At 44.5% G+C, this 21,979-nt stretch overlaps 1 protein-coding gene across 8 annotated transcripts in view; it reads right to left on the bottom strand.

The window, feature by feature from the left end:
* The window catches only part of ATP11A (ATPase phospholipid transporting 11A), a 270,256-nt gene that overhangs the window by 203,377 nt on the left and 44,900 nt on the right, over positions 1–21,979 (bottom strand). The window lies entirely within an intron of this gene.

Below are 21,979 nucleotides of genomic sequence, written 5' to 3'. Positions count from 1 at the left end.
TCTGTAAGAAGACCCACGTTCTTCTATTTTGAATCGAAGGAGCATATTCTGTGTGTAGACGCTTCATGCATTCTTTCAAAAAATGGCTGGATTTTCTGAAAGAACTTGCTAGCATGGGCATAGCCTTTTTGTTTTGTTTAAACTGTTCACTCTGATCCATCTCTGTGCATTAAGGGTACTGCTTTTTGCTTGTAGGTTTCTGAAATTTGTTTACTTGACTCAAACAATCAGAGGATTTGGGCATGCAGTGAAAAGAAACCAAAACACATCTATTTATATACTCATTGTTCTCATGTTACCTTGCTTAACCAGCCCCAGCAATACACCTGCTCTCTGGAGAGAGTAGACCATCAGCTACCTCTCAGTGAAATGAAATTATTGCAACAATATTCTTACCCTGACAATAAAGATAAGTGGGTGAATATGGAAAAAATAGCATGTAATTGTATAACTAAAGAACATATAACGCATACACACACAGAAGAGCTCAACTAAGCAACCTTAAATCTGGTACTCTAACTTCTGAGTTCTTAACTTCGCAAGTCTGGTACATATTAAAATTTTAAAAATAGACAACTGAGCCGATGCCCAGGTGCCAGCTAAGGGTCCGGTGGGGCAAAGGGGGTGATGACACACCAGCAGCTACGCTAAGCAGCCAGAGCAGGCTGGGTTCTTTGGTTTGTGTTTAGTTCGGGTACAGCAGCAAGAGGAAAATTACACTTAGAGAAGCTTTGACAGTTACTTTTTATTTATACAAAGATAGAAACAATTTAACTAAGACAAATGATTAAAGTACAAGTTAGTACTCGCAGTTTTTAAAGGGGAAACAACACCATTTAACTTAAGAAAAGTTTTAGACAAACTAGCTAGCTTAAACTGATACAAGTAATGTGTACACAAGAAAGGCAAGTTGCAGGTGTGATTTTCACCCCTGCCTCTTAGACCTGGTGGAACCAGAGTCTTTCCCTCAATTCCTATAGGAAAGAAGTGTAATACAGGTGTAATTCTTACCCCTGCCTCCTAGATCCGGTGTGACCCAGAATCTCTCTCTCAATCCCTTGGGAAGAAGTAGACACAAACCAGGCGTCCCCAGTCTTGGGAGTTAATTCCAGACCTGGCCAGCAGGTGTAGGTGATTGAAACTCAAAGTGGGGGTGGGCTGCCAAGCCCCTTTATACCCCTTTTGTCACGGAGGCTTCTTCCTGGTCTCAAGTGGCCAATCGGGAGGAATCTTTTTGAACCCAGGTTTCCCAGGGAAGGTGCAAGGCTCAGTTTGCACCTGTGAATTGTGGACAATTGAGTACCTTTGGAGGTGATGGGTGGGGGTTCCCCGTTCTTCCTGGGGAAGTGATCAAGGTATGTCAATTACTGAGATCAGCCAGAAGGGCGGCCATTAGCTAGCCCATTCACTGTCTGGTTTTTGTGTATAGTAGAGAGGCTGGGCGAGACAGCACACCTGCGTTCCCAGGACATCAAAGGCTACCTGTCTCCCCTGCTTGTTTCTCTCTCTGTCTCTCCCAGTGGGGGGGGGGGAAGAAAAGGCCAAATGGGGGGTTCATGTCTGGCTACAACAACCCAAAGCACTACTGTACTACAAATGTTTATTTCTTCTGCTCACATACACACACCATCCCAAGAGGTCTGTCTGTGGCCAACAAAGTTTAAAGATTTGGCTAAACCTTTTCAAGTTCAGGTGAACAAAGTGAAGCATCTAATTAAAAGCTCCCTGATTTCCAAACACTTTGTAGCTGTATTCACATCTCAACATCAGGCTGCTCTTACTGAAGTGCCAAGGTGGGTGGTTTAAGCTTTATGCATACATTTTGACCTATGTCCCTATTTTTAAATATTAGTGTAGATTATAGAAAGACATGTTTCCTGAACTTAGTTGGAAATTTCTAGAAGTTCATAGGTTTCAGAATTACAAGCCTTAGGTTATTTTCAAAACTGTTTAATCTATTTGAGGGAAATGTTATGTTGTTTTATCTTTAGAGACCCTTATTTTTGGAGGCCCTTGTAAAATACTTGCCAAAACAAAAAATGGCACTCTGTTCCAAAATATTTCTTGGTTTGAGTGTATACTCATAGTATATTGAAAAAAAAAGAGTTTTGAACTCATGTTATATGCAAATTCATTTTAAAATGTGCAGTGCATGCCTCAACTGAAAAGATCACAAGTTTTGTTCTCACTCTTGGCTTTGCATCAGGTGTGCACCTGGGGTAACTGGTGCTTTCATACTCTGATTTTCCAGAGATTGTTACTTTGTTTTGATTTTTTATATGCACTTTGGCCAAAGATTTCCAAGACAAATTGATTGAAAAAAAAAAAAAACAAAAACAGTAGAAGTTCTATTTTGCAGCCTTAAGACAACTAGAAAGGTCTACACACTGGCATTTCTAAGCTTCCCAGAAAGTCCAGGTCATGGTCCAGTTGACACAGGACTGGCAGGCTCTCTACTGGGCTCCGCCAGGCTCTTCTGAAGTGGTGAAGTGTGCCTGTTGATCCTGGCCACAGGAATAGCCATAAGGTGTCCAGAGTGCAGAAGGGAAACACAGCCGGGGTAGAGTGCAGGCTCTGACAGGAAATTTGGGTGCTGCAGAGGACTTGAAGCAGGGGGTTTGCACACAGGGAGGATTTCCAAGCGCCAGGCACCAGGAGAGGGGCACTGGCCTCAGCCAGCTCCCTGCAAGTGGCAACCTGTTCCTGCTGCTCCTAGCTGGAGACACAGCTAGCAGCTGTGCATAGTGCCCCCATCACTCCCATTGGCAGGAGCTGCAGAGCCAGCACTTAGGGTTGGGGCAGTGCGCAGAGCTGCCTAGCCAGCTACCAGGAGCAGCAGGGACAGGTTGCCACTGTGGGGGAGCTGCCTGAGGCGAGTGCCCCAGATCTAGTACCCCAAAAACTCTCCCATGAGCCAACCACCTGCCCCTCCCTGCCCCCCCACCCCACGAGCTCCCAACCCTACAACCCCTCCCTCTTTGTTAATTGGAATTTTTCACTTACTAATACCCACTGTCCTCAAAGTGCCCGATAAAAAAAGACTTCTACTATATTTACAATATATAGTTCTTGTAAATAGTATTGCAGTTACATCTGTTTGTATTCTGCCACAAAAAAAATAAATAAATAAGCAGAGACCTTGAGCTACCCTGCAATTCAGAAATCACTGTAAAATAGGGCTGTCAAGCAAGGGAAAAAATTAACCGTGATTAATCATGCTACTAAACAATAAGAGACTAGCATTTATTTTAAAATATATTGTTTTCAATTACAAACAAAGTATGGTTTACAACACTCACTTTATACTACAAACATTTGCACTGTAAAAGACAAAACATTTGTTCTACAGACCTTGTAATGGGGGAATTGGACAATCTCGAACATGAAAGTTGAAATTACAAAAAATGTAGAATTGCATACAAAAAAACCTTGCATTCAAAAACAAAGTCTACAAGTCCACTCCATCCTACTCTTTATTCAGCCAATTGCTCAGACAAAACAAGTTTCATTACAAATTTGCAGGAGATAATGCTGCTTACTTCTTGTTTACAGTGGTACTTGAAAGTAGGAACTGCACTCACATCAATACCTTGTAATGGCAGCTATAAAAGTGCCATGCCTGTTCTCACTTTCAGGTGATGTTGTAAACACAAAGTGGGCAGCATTATCCCCTGGAAAGGTAACCAAACATATTTTTGAGCGATTGGCCAAACAAGAAGTACGACTGAATGGACTCGTGGACTAACATTGTTTTGGTTTTGAATGAAGTTACGTAACAAAAAGAAAATCTATATTTGTAAGTTCAACTTTCATGATCAAAATATTGCACTACGATATTTGTATGCGGAATTAAAAATGTATTTTCTTATGTTAACAGTACAAATATTTGTAATGAAAGTTAGCACTGTACATTTTGTATTCTGTGTTGTAACTAAAAATTCAATATTTGAAACTGCAAGAAAACACAAAAATATTTAAATTGAAATTGGTCTCTGCTATTGTTTAACAGTGTGACTAAACTGTGATTAACTACAACTAAAATTTTAACTGGGATGTGTGAGTTAATCACAGGAGATAACCGTGATTAATTGACAGGCCTACTGTGAAGTTAATCATCAAATGAGAACAGATTCTCCCATCTGCTAATAACCCAACTGACACAAACAGTAAACTACGCAGTTTCTCCGGAATCTGAAGTCTTTCTTGAATCTTTCCTGGAAGGAAACTAGATCCCTACCATTCTCACTGAAGAATAGATGTATTGATCAGAATAAAAAGAGAATGAGGACAGAAAATATTTAACTTGAACAACTCACTTGGGAGCAACACTTTATCTTCATTACAGTTCTTGGAATCACCCCTCTTGTCCCAGATAAGCCTCAGGCCACCAATGGCATCGCCATACCATCTCATTCTGCCATCTATCTTTACAATAACAATTAGAGAACACTATAGATCTGCAGATAGTTAAATAACTCTATGCTCCTTAGTCTGAAGAAAGTAGCTCTCAAGGTTTGCTTTACAACAATTCAGTGTCCCAACTTGACTTGCTAGCCCACCAAGTGTTTGTGTGATGAACTAATCCTGCCATCTGTGAGTTGAATACATTTGAACACTTCAACCAGAGTTCTGTTCTTACTCAGCTGTTCTTACAAAGCTTCAGCCCTTGGTAAGATCTTCTATCTCCACCTTATCCCTAGCTTAGCAGATTCTTAACCCTTCCTGGTCAAAGAGATGGTTTTCCTTTAGTTCCACTTCGTTCAGTGTGATATAAAGTGTTTTAAGAGTTGTTATGACTGAAACCAGCAAAGTGCATTTGGTAGGTGAAGTTAAAAGATATGGATTAATTGCAGACATTTATTCTGCTGCTGGACCTACAAAACCCCTTTGAACAAAAGACAGATTTCTAAGAGCCAAAAGGACGATAGCATATTTCCTCAGGAAGTATTTTTGGGTGAATTAACACATGACTCTATAGAGATGCTGATAATGGCAAACCGATTCAACTTATAAAACAAGCCAGCAGTCATGTAACACTATATGATTCCTGTTTTTTGTTTTGTTAGAATACAGACTGACAGGGCTACCTCCCTGTTACGTTTTAAACTTATGTCAACAGTTACAATGGTGCCTAGAATTCTTGCAGTTACCGGGGTCTGTCAGTCTTCAAGGCCGTGTCTACAGTAGCCCCAAACTTTGAAATGGCCATGTAAATGGCCATTTCGAAGTTTACTAATGAAGCGCTGAAATACATATTCAGCGCCTATTAGCACGCGGGCGGCCGTGGCACTTCGAAATTGACGCGGCTTGCCGCCATGCGGTTCATCCCAACGGGGCTCCTTTTCGAAAGGACCCTGCCTACTTCAAAGTCCCCTTATTCCCATCTGCTCACAGGAATATGGGGACTTCGAAATTGACGCGGCTTGTCCCAACGGGGCTCCTTTTCGAAAGGACCCCGCCTACTTCGAAGTGCCGTGGCCGCCCACATGCAAATGAGGCACTGAATATGTATTTCAGCGCTTCATTAGTAAACTTCGAAATGGCCATTTACATGGCCATTTCGAAGTTTGGGGCTAGGGTAGACATAGCCCACATGTGGTAAACTTTCATATCCAGCATTCTATCATCCAGAACACCCCAAAAAAAACCAAACATTTTAACCATAAGAAAATTTGAGTTACTTTTCCATAAGTACAGTATGTTGAAAGGTGTGGAAGTATAACATTGTATAAGTATAACGTTGTATAAGGGGACATGCTGGATACATTGTATATGAGAGGGCATGCCAAAACATGTTACAAAGTATCTGAGGGAGCACACTAGGGACAGTTAGCTTTTGAATGGAGAAGCAATTAAGATGGAGCCAGCACGTCTAAGAAGCAGGCATCAGAATGGAAGGTGTAAAGGGCAATTAGTTAAGTTAACTGGAAGCTGTTAAAGGAGATTGTTAAGGGTGGCAGGTAATTGAAGATACGTGACTGGTCTCAGGGATCTCGAAGGGTGGTGACTAAAATCTTTTTCTTCTTTTGTCTGTAACTTCTCTGTAACTTGTTCTCCAAAAAACTGTATAAATTAAGAGACACAAGCCCCACTCGGGGGGCTCACTTCTAAATGTATTAGCAGAGCGGCTTTGCTAATAAAACAGAGTGGTCTGATAAATTGTGAGTCTGAGTCAAACTTTGACAATTTGGAGGTCCCACCGAGATGGCAAGCGGCTTCGCTGAGGCTGTGTGATCCCTGACTGCCTTGCAGGACGATCGTGGCAGCCGGCGCCTGGACGCTTAGTCCAAGCGATCCTCCACAAGACAGAAAGGTACACAGCAGCAGCGCAGTCTACGCCATTGAACTTGTTGGTTCCCACTCTGTTCTGGTAGGGGTCTTTGGATCCAGCTTCTGGAATCAGACGTCTCAGGTAATTATTATTTTTGTGCTTTAACCGGTTTGAGGACTGTCTTGTCTTTGTGTCTATCCGTCTTCCCTGTGGTGTGTGTGTGAATCTGGGAGCCATCTCTGTCCGGAGACTGGCTGACCAAGGGGTCCCCGTCCCCACGGTCTGAATAAGTGGAATCTGCACAGCTGCAGCCGCACCACACCTTGGGTATAACCCCTGGTGTGAAAGCAAGGGCAGTTGAGGCAGTAGCCTGTGGGCTCCTTTCTGTGTGTTGCACCGGGTACCGCTCTGCCAAGCCCGAATTTCCTTCTTGTGTGAGTGCTGTGTGAAGTCCTCCTGGATGGGTAATCAGAAGTCTAAGGTAGAACAGTTCCCTAAGGGAACTCCGGCTTATTTTATGTATTTTAGGAGGGGTCCGGACTCTTGTAGGTTTCTTGAAAAATGGTCCAAATTAGCTCTAGAGAACCCCAAATTACAGTGGCCACTGTTAGGTTCTTGGGACAAGGATCGAGTGGACGCTTTAAAAAGCAAACTCGTCCTCCCAAAAACCAAATTGGAGAGAGGAGAAGTAGACTGCTTCATGCAGTGGTGGGAAGAGGTAAATCGTAGATGGACTGAGTCAAAACTCACCTCTCTTAAAAAATTCTAGCAAAAAAACTAAAAGTTCAATTGGATGCAGTCTCTCCCACCACTAGTCCGAGCGCTCCCCTTTGCCCAGTCCTGTGCAATGATCCGGATCAAACCCGACCCCCACCACACTCCTGCGCAAATAAGAAATCAGAAAAAGAAAAATCTTCAGTGACTACAGATAATGAAAGTGAAGAAGATACCCTCATTGGCCTCGCAGCTCTGCAAAATATTATGAAGAAGAAATCCAAAGCAGACTGCAAAGATTCTCTTGACATCTCTTCTTGGAAAAGAGAACCTGATGGGAGGTTAATGAGAGACTCTGATCAAACTGTTGTGGCACCCTTACGAGTCCTTAATATGGGAGAAAGTGAGTCCATATGGAATTATAAGCCCTTTTATCTATAGTTAAAGGTTTTCCCAAACCACAGGAAAACTCTGTCAAATTTGCTGAGGAGTTTCTGTTAATCTGTGAAACCTATAAACCCTCTGAGACAGATCTCCTCCAACTGTGCAAATTGTTAGCTCCTGCCAGTTATTATAATAAATGGTTGGCTGCCGCAGATTGGCCAGCTGAGGCACGCCACTCGACCATAAAAAGTACTGGCCCAGATTCGGTGTACAGAGACCGGTGTATGGCTCTTTGGAAGCGCCTGCATCAAGTCATTCCCAAAGTGTGGTCTCCTAAAACAAACTGGACAGCAATACGTTGCTGTAAGCAAGGGCAAGGAGAAAGCCCAGGCGACTATAGGTCCCGGCTAACTGATATTTTCCTACAACATTCAGGAATACAAGAGCCCGATGTAAATGGGCAGGGGGCCTTGGCACATGCATTTGTTGATGGTCTTCTCCCTGCCACAGGCAGCATGTTAAAATGAATAAGTGTGGGATGGGAGACTGAAACCATGGACAAATTGCTGGCAGTAGCAGAGCATTGCCACCGCACTTTAAAAGGAAAGGAGGAACAGTCCTCCCAAAAGTTAATGGCTCTGCAGATACAGCATTATTCAGGACTAAGCAGACCACACCGGGGGCAGGGACGGGGTTGCGGAAGGGGGCGGGGGGCTGGATTAACTGGGGTTTGTAACTACTGTAAACAGCCTGGACACTGGAAAAGAGAGTGTCCAAGACAACCTAATAATCGTATGGGAAATCAAGTGAACCCCCGCTGGTTCCTCCAGCTGATCCCCAACCCTATTTTTGACCCCAACAATGACGGGATGCTGGGGAACCTCAGAAAGTTTTAGCTCCCTTATTACCTCTGTCCCCTACTGGAGAATGTGTCCTGACTGTAAATGATCTCTCTCTCCCTTTCCTTGTTGATACTGGAGCTTCTCTTTCTACAATCCGCACCACTGACTTGCCTGTGGTTCCCCGATCTGGAAAATCTGTGTCTGCTGTTGGCATTACAGGGATCCCTACCTCTTTTCCCCTCTCAAAACCTTTGTCTGTTCAGGTCAGTCCCCTCTCTGAGGAACATGCATTCCTCCTCTCTGATTCCACCCCTGCAAACCTTCTGGGACGGGACTTGCTATGCAAACTTGGCTGTTCTATTTACTGCTCCCCAGATGGTGTCTATCTGCAAATCCCTCAGTCTTCCTTATGTGATTCTGTAGCCTCCCTGCTGTCTGAAACTTCCCTCTCCACTCCGGTCCCTTGCTGTCCCTTAACTCCGTCCCTAGAGCACCTAATCTCTCAGGTTCCTTCCTCCCTATGGCCATCTCACCCATCTGAAGTGGGCCGATTAAATACTGACCCAGTTCGGATTACTGTAGACAATTCCAAACCTCTGCCTCGCCTGTCTCAGTATCCTTTGAATCCTGAGGCAGAGGCTGGGATTGCTCCAGTTATATCTGCATTAAAAGAACAAGGAATTATTGTCCCTTGTTCCAGCCCCTGTAACACCCCTATCCTCCCAGTTCAAAAGGCTGATGGCAAATCGTGGCGATTTGTTCAAGACCTTCGAGCTATTAACCGTATTGTCATACCTTCTTTTCCAGTGGTCCCTAACCCCGCTACAATACTAGCATCTATTCCTCCAAATGCAACCCACTTTACTGTTGTAGATTTGTGCTCCGCTTTCTTCTCTGTCCCAGTTCACTCTGAATCCCAGTATCTCTTTGCCTTCTCCTACAAGGGTCAGCAATATACATGAACTACCCTTCCCCAGGGGTATACAGAAAGTCCATCCTATTTTTCTCAAGCCCTAGCCAGGGATCTCGCTGATCTGGTTTTCCCATCAGGATCCACACTGATCCAATATGTGGATGACTTACTCCTGTGCTCCCCCTCTCTGTCTGCCTCAGAAACTGATTCACTAACTCTTCTCACAGCTTTAGCGAACAAGGGTCATAAGGCTTCTCGCACAAAATTCCAGCTCTGCCAAACCTCTGTCACATACCTAGGCTTCCTTCTCTCCCAGGGCTCCCGTACACTCTCTCCAGCCCGGGTACAAGCCATCCTTAGCTTTCCCCGGCCTTGCTCTCCACGCCAGGTCAGAAAATTCTTAGGCATGACAGGGTTCTGTAGGCAACGGATTCCCCAATATGCTTCTCTGGCTAAACCACTCCAAGAACTCACTCGATCCTCTGTACCTAACCCCATGCCATGGCCACGTGAAGCAAATGCTGCTTTCATCTCCCTTAAGCAGAATTTAGCCTCTGCCCCTGCCTTAGGGTTACCTAACTGTGACAAGCCTTTTACCCTTTTCTGTCACGAACAATCTGCTTGTGCCCTCGGGGTTCTTACTCAGGAGCACAGTGACAGAAATCGCCCGGTGGCTTATTTCTCTGCAACCTTGGACCCTGTAGCCCAGGGTTTACCCCCTTGCCTACGCGCTGTAGCTGCTGCAGCGCGCCTGGTCGAGATGTCTGAGTCCCTTGTCCTCCGCTCTCCCCTCACTCTCATGGTTCCCCATTCTGTGGAAACTCTCCTTCTGCAACGCAACACTGCTCACCTCTCCTCTGCTCACCTCACTAGGTATGAACTTTTGCTGCTTTCAGCCTCACATATCACTATTAAGCGCTGCTCCCGGTTAAACCCTGCTACCCTCCTTCCTTTACCTAGTGATGGTGAACCCCATGACTGCCTTGCAACTGTCTCTGCTATCACTGTCCCGTGCCCCGACCTTTCAGATGTACCTCTCCCTAACCCTGACTTGGTATTATTCACTGATGGGTCCTGTTATAGAAATGACCAAGGCCACCTTCTTGCAGGGTACGCTGTGGTCTCTCTCTCTGAAACCATAGAAGCTGCGCCTTTACCCTCTGTGACCTCTGCCCAGGTGGCTGAACTGATTGCCCTAACCCGTGCCTGCTTTCTAGCCGAGGGGCTCTCTGCCACTATTTTTACTGATTCTCGGTATGCCTTTGGGGTTGTGCATGACTTTGGCACCCTCTGGCAGGCTCGAGGTTTTCTTACCTCTACTGGTACCCCTATCAAGAATGGCCCCTACATTGCCGCCCTCCTGTATGCAGTTTTACTACCGTCTGCCTTGGCAATTGTTAAGTGTACTGGCCACTCAGCGGCAGACACCAAGGTGGCAAAAGGTAATGCACTTGCTGATGCTGCTGCAAAACATGCCGCCGCTATAAAACCTTCACCAGAAGCGTTTCTTGGTCCCCTCTCTGTCTCTGTAATGCCACCATCCCTGTCTCATCTCGCTCAGCTCCAGGATTCTGCCCCAGAAACAGAGAAAGACTCCTGGAGTGCTTTGGGTTGCTCTTTGCATTCTGATTCCCTTTGGCGATCGCCCACCGGTACCTTTGTAGCCCCCCTCTCACTCTACCCGTCTCTAGCCGCCCTGCTACATGGTGTTTCGCATGTCGGCAAGGAGGGGATGGTCTCTGCTATGAGTAAGGCGGGGTGGTGGGCTCCCCATTTCAGCTCCTTTGCAACCTGCCACTGTGCCACTTGTGTTACTTGTCAAAGCCACAATGTAGGCAAATCTGTAAAAGTAACACAAGGGTTCCGGGGTTTGCCTCAAGCACCTTTCCTACACTGGCAACTTAATTTTGTACAAATGCCAAAGTGTCAGAAATATGAATTCATTTTAGTTATAATATGTCTATTTTTGGGTTGGATTGAAGCCTTTCCCTGTCGCAAAGCTGATTCATTGTCTGTTGCAAAATGTCTGTTAAACCACATTATCCCTACCAAGGGAATTCCTGCCACTTTGTCTAGTGACCGGGGAACACATTTTACTGGAAAAATTGTTCAACATCTAAACCAGGTATTACATGTCACCCACCTGTTGCACTGCCCTTACCATCCACAGAGTGCAGGGGCAGTTGAAAGGCAAAATGGTGTGCTTAAAATAAGCTGGCAAAAATCTGTAGTTCCACAGGGTTAAACTGGCCAGCTGCTTTACCACTGGCCCTTATGGAAATTCGGTCATCCCCATCCCAGAGACACAAATTGAGTCCATTTGAAATCATCATGGGACGCCCTATGCAAACAATGGCTACTATTACCCCAGTCCCAGACCTAAACCTAACTCACAGCACGCTCCTCCAGTACTGCAAAGGGTTAATGCAAGCTGTGAGCTCCTTCCATTCGCAGGTGCGAGCAGCCTGGCCGACGGAACCCACCTCTGCTGCCTGTCACACTCTTGAGCCTGGTGATTGGGTCTACCTGCGGCACCACCTTCGGAAGCACGCCTTGAAACCCCGGTGGAAGGGTCCATACCAGGTACTGCTCACCACCCAGACAGCAGTGAAATTATCTGGCATCGCTGCATGAATCCACGCCTCACAGTGTAAGCCAGCGCCACCTCCAGGGGACCAAGCACCTCTGCAAGACCACGCAGAACCAGCTTCAACCCCAGAAGACAAAGAGGAACAGCCTGCAATACCTTACAATCTGTGCTCTCGTAAGGGTTGCCAGAAGCAGAGGGTAAGCAGACAGCAGGACCCAACAAACAAGAAGCAGTAGTGAGCCTAGCGCCTGCTGCCTGGTGGACGTAAAACCGTGACTGCGGTTTCCTCGAAAGGGGTTGTCGGAACCAGAAAGGGTCCTGCTTCCAACATGTGTCCTTTGAGAAGCTTAATCCTCAGCTACTGTGTCCTGAGGGTCTGGGGAATCCAGAGTGACAGTGACAATTCTTTCATCCAACAACAGGTGCAAATAGCCCAGATCCTGAATATTTCTAATTGCTGGGTCTGCAGCCACATCCCAGCTCACTCACAAGCCAGTATCCCCAACATGGCAATCCCTTTGAATTCCTCAGAGCTTGCTGGAGAACCCTATCTACTTAAAAGGACATGGAAGGAAAATGACACTTGGGGGCTGGGAAAAACATATGTTCCTAAACTTATAAGTGTGGTGAAAGGAAAGGGCCACTGGTGCTGGGTGTGTAATGGGACAGGGCTGAATCTAGGGAGGAGCAGCTGTCTCCAATACAGCGTGTCCCATGGTGTATGGGACTATTCAAACAAGGTTGAAGAATGGTGAACCGGGTATGGAAAAATAAACTTCCTCTCAACCTGGGATCAAACCAGAGTGCTAATCTAATGTTGTTAAATGTCACCAGTGAAAGTAATGAAAAAAAACGATTGATGTATGGAATCCAGTAAGTCGTTGGTCATGGGCGTAGCCTTGACCAAAAGGGGGGATTGTGGAAGTATAACATTGTATAAGTATAACGTTGTATAAGGGGACATGCTGGATACATTGTATATGAGAGGGCATGCCAAAACATGTTACAAAGTATCTGAGGGAGCACACGTAGGGACAGTTAGCTTTTGAATGGAGAAGCAATTAAGATGGAGCCAGCACGTCTAAGAAGCAGGCATCAGAATGGAAGGTGTAAAGGGCAATTAGTTAAGTTAACTGGAAGCTGTTAAAGGAGATTGTTAAGGGTGGCAGGTAATTGAAGATACGTGACTGGTCTCAGGGATCTCGAAGGGTGGTGACTAAAATCTTTTTCTTCTTTTGTCTGTAACTTCTCTGTAACTTGTTCTCCAAAAAACTGTATAAATTAAGAGACACAAGCCCCACTCGGGGGGCTCACTTCTAAATGTATTAGCAGAGCGGCTTTGCTAATAAAACAGAGTGGTCTGATAAATTGTGAGTCTGAGTCAAACTTTGACAAAGAAAATACAAATACAGTATAAGTTCACAGTGTACAATACTGCTGTGGTTAGTAAATAGTGTCCACTACATACATTTTGGTTTCTGAAAATCCAATCTTGTTTTTCCTGTAGTGTTATGCATTCCTAGGTATAGAGCTCTCTGTTATCCAGAGCATTTGAGTATCTGGCAACCTCTTAGTCCTGGGGCTGCTGAATATGAAAGAGTTTACTTTAGTTAATAAAAATTACCGACAGCTTTAAAACCTTTTGAACCTTCCTGGTTCAAGACTGAAATGTGTTTAAAGTGTATTACATCCAGGGCCATATGCCCCTGCAATGTTCAGTCCATGCTGGAAATTCATTGGTGTAAGATTAACACACGAGTGGGGACCTTTGATCGAGACAGGAACTGGATAGCAGAATGATCCAATTGGTGTTATGAAAACAAGTACACAGACGATAGCTTTTTTTTCCAATTTTAAAAGGAAAAGTAGTAAAGTGTGATATGAACCCAAATCAGTGCCGCTAAATAGAAAAACTGGTTAGTTAATAAATTAAGGTTCCCTAGGCAAAAATCACTGATGCTTATCTGGCCATACATATGATATATACAGGATAAATACTTGCAAAGTATAGCATACTACTCTGTACACGGAAGATTCCTGGAGTTAAACTCTCAAGGGAGTAATGACATATTGAAATCATGAACACTCACGTGTACGGCTACAACGGAACTACACCTATAACTGAGTTGAAGAAACTCGGTCAATATGCAGGCATACATTAGCAGGTACACCATCTGTAGGTCTTTGCTCATCAGTGTTACAACATCCAAAATGATCGCTGACTTTTTTTGTCCATTTTGTAATTAACATGCCTTACTAAGGCAGGCATGACAATTTTAGTGTGCTTTTGAACTTACAATATAGCTTACGGTGTTGGTTATCTACAGAATTTTAACTTTTTGAGAAGTAGGGGAGGCATAAGATAGCCTCAGTGTTAGGTAAACATTCACTTATAAAATGGGTTGCATCTACACTGCAAGTTTTTGGAAAAAAACAGGCTTTTTTTTTTTTTTTTTTTTTTTTTAAAAAAAACACATGGAGCTTCCACACACAGAATACACTCTTTTGATCCGAAACCAAAACAACACAGCTCTTCTTCCAGGAGCCCTCTTCCACTCCTGGATCAGGAAGAACATCTCCTTTCAAAAGCTTCTTACAAAAAACACGCATGTGTAAACATTCTCGCATGCCCTTATTTTGAAAGGGCAGTCCTCATGCCACTAGATTTTTTGATCCCTGGCCCATTCTTTTAAAAGAGCAAGGGCTGTGTGGATGTTCTCTGTCAAAAGAGAATTGATCTTCCGATCTGCTTTTTTGCAGGTGGATGCACTCTTTCGAAGGAAGTTTTTTGGAAGAGCTCTTCCAGAAGAGCTGTTTTTTTGAAAGATCGCTGTAGTGTAGGCGTAGCCACAAGTAAAATTAGATAAAACACAAGTGTCTGACATTTGTTTTTTGGTTAAAGCATATTTGTAACCACTTAATGCTGTTGTACAAGTGATTACATAATTAGCCATTTGTATTCTTTGGTTCTCTGATATGAAAGAGTGAGTTGCTTCAGATAATTTTAGAATGCATGTGTTCAAAAAACCCATGTTATCCAAATTTGGAGTACTAAACCTCAACAGTAGTGTGATTTCTTTAAATGTATTTCAATCAAAGAAGCTTGCACGCTCATACTATTCTATTAAGATTTTGTCCCATGTAATCCTGAATTTTCCTAAAAGTAAAGTAAAGGGTGTTCAGAAACAGAGTTCAGCTTTTCCTTATATTTCCTTCATAAGATCATAGAACAATGGAGCTGGAAGAGACCGAAAAAGCCATCGAGTCCAGCCCCCTGCTCTAAGCAGAGCCAAACCCATCAGATCAGCCCTGCCAGGTCTTTGTTGAGGCGAGACCTGAACACTTCCAGGGATGGAGACTCCACTACTTCCCTGGGTAGACCATTCCAATGCTTCACCACCATCCTAGTGAAAAAGCTTTTCCTAATGTTCAACCTGGACCTCTCCAACCGCAACTTGAGACCATTGTTCCATGTTCTGCCATCCGTGACCACTGTGAACAGCCCCTCTCCAGCCTCTTTCCAACTTCCTTTCAGTAAGTTGAAGGCTGTTATCAAGTCCCCCCTCAGTCTTCTCTTCTGTCGACTAAACAGTCCCAATTCCCTCAACCTTCCTTCATAGGTCATATGCTCCAGCCCCCTAATTATTTTGGTCACCCTCTGCTGGACCCTCTCCAGTGTATCCATATCCTTCCTATAATTGGGGGCGCAGAACTGGACACAGTGCTCCAGATGCAGCCTCACCAAAGCCGAATAAAGAGGAATAATCACTTCTCGGGATCTACTGGCAACACTCCTCTTGATGGAACCTAATATGCCATTAGCTTTCTTGGCTACAACGGCACATCGACGACTTATGTCCAGCTTCTCGTCCACTACAACTCCCAAGTCCTTTTCTGCAAAGCCACTGCTGAGCCAGTCAGACCCCAGCCTGTAACAATGCTTGGGATTCTTCCGGCCCAAGTGCAGGATTCTGCACTTGTTCTTATTGAACCTCATCGGATTTCTTGCAGCCCAGTCTTCCAATTTGTCTAAGGCCCTGTCCCTACCCTCCAGCGTATCTACAGTCTGGGCCCTGTCCCTACCCTCCAGCGTATCTACCTCTCCCCCTAGCTTAGTGTCATCCGCAAAACTTGCTGAGGGTGCAATCCAACCCCTCATCCAGGTCACTGATAAATATGTTGGACAGAATAGGACCCAGAACCGAACCTTGGGGCACTCCACTAGAAACCGACCGCCATCCCAACATCAAGTCGTTGATCACTACCCTCTGGGCCTGACCTTCTAGCCAGCTTTCTATCCATCTTACCTTCCATTTATCCAATCCACATTCCTTTAACTTGCTGACAAGAATATTGTGGGAGACTGTATCAAAAGGCTTGCTAAAGTCAAGATAAACCACATCCATTGATTTTCCCCTATCCACAGAGCCATTTATCTCATCGTAGAAACTAATCAGATTGGTCAGGCATGACTTGCCCTTCATGAATCCATGCTGACTATTCCTAATTACTTTCCCCTCCAAGTGCCTCAAAATGACTTCCTTGAGGACCCCCTCCATGATTTTTCCAGGGACTGATGTAAGCTATGCAACACAGCAAACCCGTTTCCTTTCTTCTTCTATGGAGGAATCAGGGAAGGGCTTTGCCAAATTGATTTCCATATTTGTGTTACATTAATACATCTCCTTTACTCTCACAAAAATTCCAAGGGAAAAGAAAGTCCATTTGTAAGCAGTTTAATAGTTGTAAGATGTATTTACCATCTCACTAAAATAAGATACTCCTTTGCAAAAGGCAAATGGATGAAGTTTTAATTTATGGTAAATCCTTAACACACAGTTGAATTTCCCAGATATGACTCAAATAGTCCCTCATTTATGTAGTCCAGAGAAGAATAATTAATTATAAACATGAAAAGGGCTCTATTCAAAAAGGTATTACATGTTATGAGGGCATCCTGTGAATTCTTTTTATTGTAGAGTTAATTCTTCATAATTTCAGTGCAATGAAATAAAATAATGGGGCACTGAGAAGTATTCTCTAATAAACACATTTCTATATATAATTAGGCCATGACCTGCTCATCTGAGAGGCATAAATTTGAAACCAGAAGCCTGTACATCATGTTGAACTAAAGAGTATTTAAAAATCTAATCTTATGAAGAATGTATTTCTAATTTGGTATGTCTAGGAGCAGGCTACTAACCTATGAGATACTCCAAAGATTTATGTAACATAATTTGGTAAAATAGAAACTCCATCTAGAACTTTGTAATACTAAATTGCGTAGCTTTTCCATAATCTAATATATTACAGTACTGTTCTAACTTTCAGTATCACATCAACCCAAACTATCTAGTGTGAGATTTCAGTTCAGCTAGATATTTGTGATACTATGCAGTAGTTTTGGGTTACATTATGTTAATGGCCTTTGTTCTGTAGGCTTGAAATACGCTGGTCCTGAAATGTCAAGGTTTCATAAACTGCAGCTGTGCTGTCATATTATTTGACCTGGCATATGAAATATTGCAGTAGGAGTCAGATCACTGAACTTAACCCATTTCAATTTGCAGGGATTTTTTAAGTCAAGTTCAGAATCCAAGGAAGCTAATGAGGATGTCTCCCGTTAGAAGCATGTAACCGAATACAGAATGGAATAGTTTCTTATTAGCCAATGACCATACAGCACACAAAGTGTCCAAGCCTCACCCACTTGTCATGCCAAAGCATTACAGCTAGGACTTGCAGATCTCTGTAGAAGAGGAAGAGAAGGCCTGATGTATTTTGCTATTCTTGAAGGCTGTGTCTACACTTACTAAAAACTTCGAAATGCCCATGCTAATGGCCAATTTTAATACTAATGAGGCGCTGAAATGCATATTCAGTGCTTCATTAGCATGTCGCCAGCCGCAGCACTTCAAAAGTGCCATGGTTCGCTTGCCCATAACTCGTTTACATGGGGGTCCTTTTTGAAAGGACCCCGTCAACATCAAAATCCTCTTATTCCTACAGACTGATAGGAATAAGGGGATTTCGATGTTGAGGGAGTCGTTTCGAAAAGGACCCCCATCTAGACGAGCAAACCGCAGCACACTCGAAGTGCTGTGGCTGGTGGCATGCTAATGAGGCACTGAATATGCATTTCAGTGCCTCATTAGTATTCTTCGATTTGGCCATTAGCATGGCTATTTTGAAGTTTATAGTAAGTGCAGAAGTAGCCCTATGGTACCTAACTTAAAACAAAAGCTCCATGCAAAAGGAAGAGGGGAATGTGCTGCAACCTTATTTAGTCTTGAAGATCTGTGCCTATGTATCCCATTCCTCTTTGATGTGGCATTCTTTTCCTCTCTAACAGCACTTTAGAGAAGCCAGAGATTGATAAGTCTGCTACATAGTTGGCTAAGAGAGAGCTGTCCTGGAGCTCATGCATTAAACCCGAGAGGTATGACGAATGATGCTGGCTTCCACTAACTGGGATTTGTTGGCATTCCACCAGGACTCCACTTCTCACCACGACGACACTGAGTACCTGGGCTAGGAATTGTACATGTTGCTTGTGACCTGAAGTAGATGAGTGTCTAGACTTGTTACTTGTTTAGGAATTCAAGTTTGTTTGTTTGTTTGTTTAAATCTGAAGTTTAAGACAAAAAAAAAAAAATCAAACTGGGAGTCCTGACCCAAAAGGAAGTTACAGGGGTGCACAAAGTTGTTTAGCAGGCTTTATGTTACTACCAGAGAGATCTAAAGGCAGCACCCTGCCAGAAGCAGCACAGGAGTAAAAGATATCATCATGCCATCCTTATTTCTACAGTGCTGCTGGCAGTAGCATTGCCTTCAGAGCTGGGTTCCCTGCCAGCAGCTGCTGTGCTGTGGCCGCCCAGATCAAGACAGCACTGCCAAGCAGCAGCAGTAGAGAATTAAGCATGGTGATACTGAGAGCCCACCTACTATTCCCTCTGGTTTCTTATGTCCATCTGCAGAATGACCTTTGTTATGTGCACCAATGTGGAGGTGATATAGCATAACAAAAGACATTCTATGCACAGACAGCATGAAGCAGGGGTGGCATATGGAATGGAGGCTGCCCTGAAGAGAGAGGGCAGAGAGCTATCCTCTCACTGCAAAAGCTAGGGGCCATCTGAAGGTGCCTCTCCACAACTGCTGCAGCTCCAGCAGTCACAGTTGGGGGAAGGACAGCAGTCCTCCAAGCCTGAGCAGACTGAGTAGTTGCCAGGAAAGGCCAGTAATCTTGTAGACTCCCCACAACTTCTTTTTGGGTCAGGACCCCTACAGTTACATGAAAGGTACCATTTTTAACATACTGCAACTGTGCAATTGACCATAACAGACCATGAATTTGATAGAGCCCTATTTAGCTGAATATACTGGAACCTTAGTTGCAACACTCCTTTATTTATTTGTTTGTTTTAAAAAAAAGAAGGTTCTTGCCTTCACCTTTGCGGAGGTATGTTTGAGAATGCCAACCCTGAAGATGTAAATGCTAGAAGATTAACGCCAAGTCTACACGCACACACACAAAAAAAGCCTGTGATTTTTAAGTCAGTATCATCACCGAGTGGAGTGGAATCTCACTTATGATTTTTCAGTGCTCTTAATTGACAATACAGGGATTCATCTGTTTGTTGATTTATTTTTCTAAATAAACTGTATGTGGGTTGGTGGAGCAAAATACTTACTGCTTGTTAAATTAAATCTGGCTTACACTGTCAACTGCATTTCATGCGAGCCTACAAAACATCTGAAAAGTGCAAGAAAAAAATATTTGTTTCAGAAAAGCAAGAGAAGAATAGTGGTTTGAAGGCAGATTTTTTTTATTTACTTCTGTGCATTGTAGAAGTGATCAAATGTGCAAGATGCTGCCCCTACGTAGCGTACAGCAGACTATACACTGAAGTACACATGATCTAAATCCTTGGTGTCCAAGGTGCTAGCCTAGGGATCGGCGACCAAAACAGCAAGAGGCATTGTTTCCAATTCAGTAAAAAACCTCAATTCAAGAGCCGCAACGCATGTGAATAGGAGATGGTCCTAAATAACGTTAAACATACTTTTTGTAGCCCCTATTTTAAGAACAGTACACACAATGTTTTGTGATACAATACATGTTTATTGCAGGACATCCACAAACTTTTTACGTACTATATTTCCTCACACTCGTGTACACACACACACACACACACACACACACACACACACACACACACACACAGAGTCTTTCTGACTTTCATCCTGTTCTCCTCCACAGAGCGAGAGAGAATGTCAGTTTGGGAGTGAGTTATCTAATGTTACGAGATCACACTGTTTGCTATTTACTTGATCATTTTGGGGCTTTTAGGTGTTCAACATTTATTGAAAACAGTCAGAAGGGGTTTTTTGTTTGTTAGTTACATACTTTGCAATTATAGCATTGGGAGCCATAAAGTTGTCCTTAAAAAGCTACATGCAGCTTCAAAGCTGCAGATTGCAGATCCCTGTGCTAGCCAAAGCCACATGTGGCTATTTGGCTGGATGAGTGTGGCTAGATGGCTTGAACAATAAATATATTTTAAAGAAAATGTGGCTAGTTCACAAAAAGGTTACTCACCGTAGTAACGGTGGTTCTTCGAGATGTCCCCCCGTGGGTGCTCCACATTAGGTGTCAGGCTCGCCCAGCGCCGCAGATCGGACCCTCCAAACAGTTTCTGCCGGACCACGCATGCGCCGGTGCGCGCCGCTCCCTTGCGCGCTCCTGGCCATGTGCGCGATCCGGTCCCCGCCAGTTCCTTGACCAACCGCCTCGGATGCTCCTGCAAAACACTAAACAGAGATCCGAAGCGGGGAGGATGGGTGGGTAGTGGAGCACCCACGGGGACACATCTCGAAGAACCACCGTTACTACAGTGAGTAACCTCTCTTTCTTCTTCGAGTGTCCCCGTGGGTGCTCCATATTAGGTGACTACCCAGCAGTAACCCAAGATAGGAGGTGGGTAATCGGATTATGTGCAGCTTGTCCCCGAGAGGACCGCTGTCGAGAGACGGGTATCCTCTTGGAATACCCTGTGAAGGGCGTAATGTTTGGCGAAGGTGTCATAGGATGACCAGGTCGCCACTCTGCAAACGTCTTTTAGCGCAATGCCCTTGAAAAAGGCTGTTGATGCCACCACCACCCTAGTGGAATGAGCCCTGGGCGTGGCCAGTAAAGGAGTCTTTTTGAGTTCGTAGCACATTTTTATGCAGGATACGATGTGCTTCGAGATTCTCTGCGAAGAGAGACCTTCTCCTTTTGATTTGGGAGCGATAGAGACTAGGAGTCTATCCGTTTTTCCGGAAGGACTTGGTCCTGTCTATGTAGAAGGCTAGCGCCCTTCTCACGTCCAAGAGGTGTAGGCGCGCCTCTTTGTTAGAGTTATGAGGCTTTGGATAAAACGAGGGTAAAACGATAGGTTCGTTAATATGAAACTCAGAAGAAACTTTAGGAACAAAGGCTGGATGCAGACGTATGGTTACCGCCTCCTTGGAAAAAACAGTGCAGGGTGGCGTTGCCATAACTGCCGCAAGCTCGCTCACCCTGCGAGCTCACGTGATTGCGAGAAGAAAGGTCGTCTTTATCGTAAGGAGGTGGAGGGAAACCGTGGCCAAAGGCTCGAACGGTGGTCCCGTTAGCGCATTAAGCACCAGGTCCAAGTTCCACGAAGGTGGAAGCGGTTTCCGAGGGGGGTATAGGTTTACCAACCCTTTGAGGAACCTGGTAACCATGGGATGGGCGAACACCGTGTGCCCTTCCCCTTCGTGTCTGAACGCCGAAATGGCGGCAAGGTGGACCTTTAACGAGGATAGTGAGAGTCCTCCTCTCTTGAGGTCCAGTAAATACTCTAATATCACAGGTACAGGCACTGAAAGGGGGGCTAGCTGTTTGGTAGAACACCATGCCGTGAAGCGAGTCCATTTCTGCTTGTAGGTCTTCCTGGTGGAAGTCCTCCTGCTACTTTCTAGGACTTGCTGCACTTCCTCCGTACATGTGCTCTCTAGGGAGCTGAGCCATGGATTAACCATGCTTGTAGTCGCAGGCCTTGGGGGTGCGGATGCACTATGGACACCTGGGCTTGCGTGAGCAGATCCGGCGCCACCGGAAGGGGCATCGGTGGACGGTCCGACATGCGCAGGAGTAGGGGGAACCATTGCTGTCGATCCCACGTTGGGACTATCAGGATCATTCGGGCTCCTTCCCTCCTGGCTTTCTGCAAGACTTTGTGGATGAGCACTGT

The sequence above is a fragment of the Carettochelys insculpta genome, chromosome 1, assembly GCF_033958435.1.
Source record: "Carettochelys insculpta isolate YL-2023 chromosome 1, ASM3395843v1, whole genome shotgun sequence".
Lineage (NCBI taxonomy): Eukaryota > Metazoa > Chordata > Testudines > Carettochelyidae > Carettochelys > Carettochelys insculpta.
The sequence above is the reverse complement of the archived record's forward strand: the minus strand, read 5'-3'. Positions and strand labels throughout refer to the sequence as shown.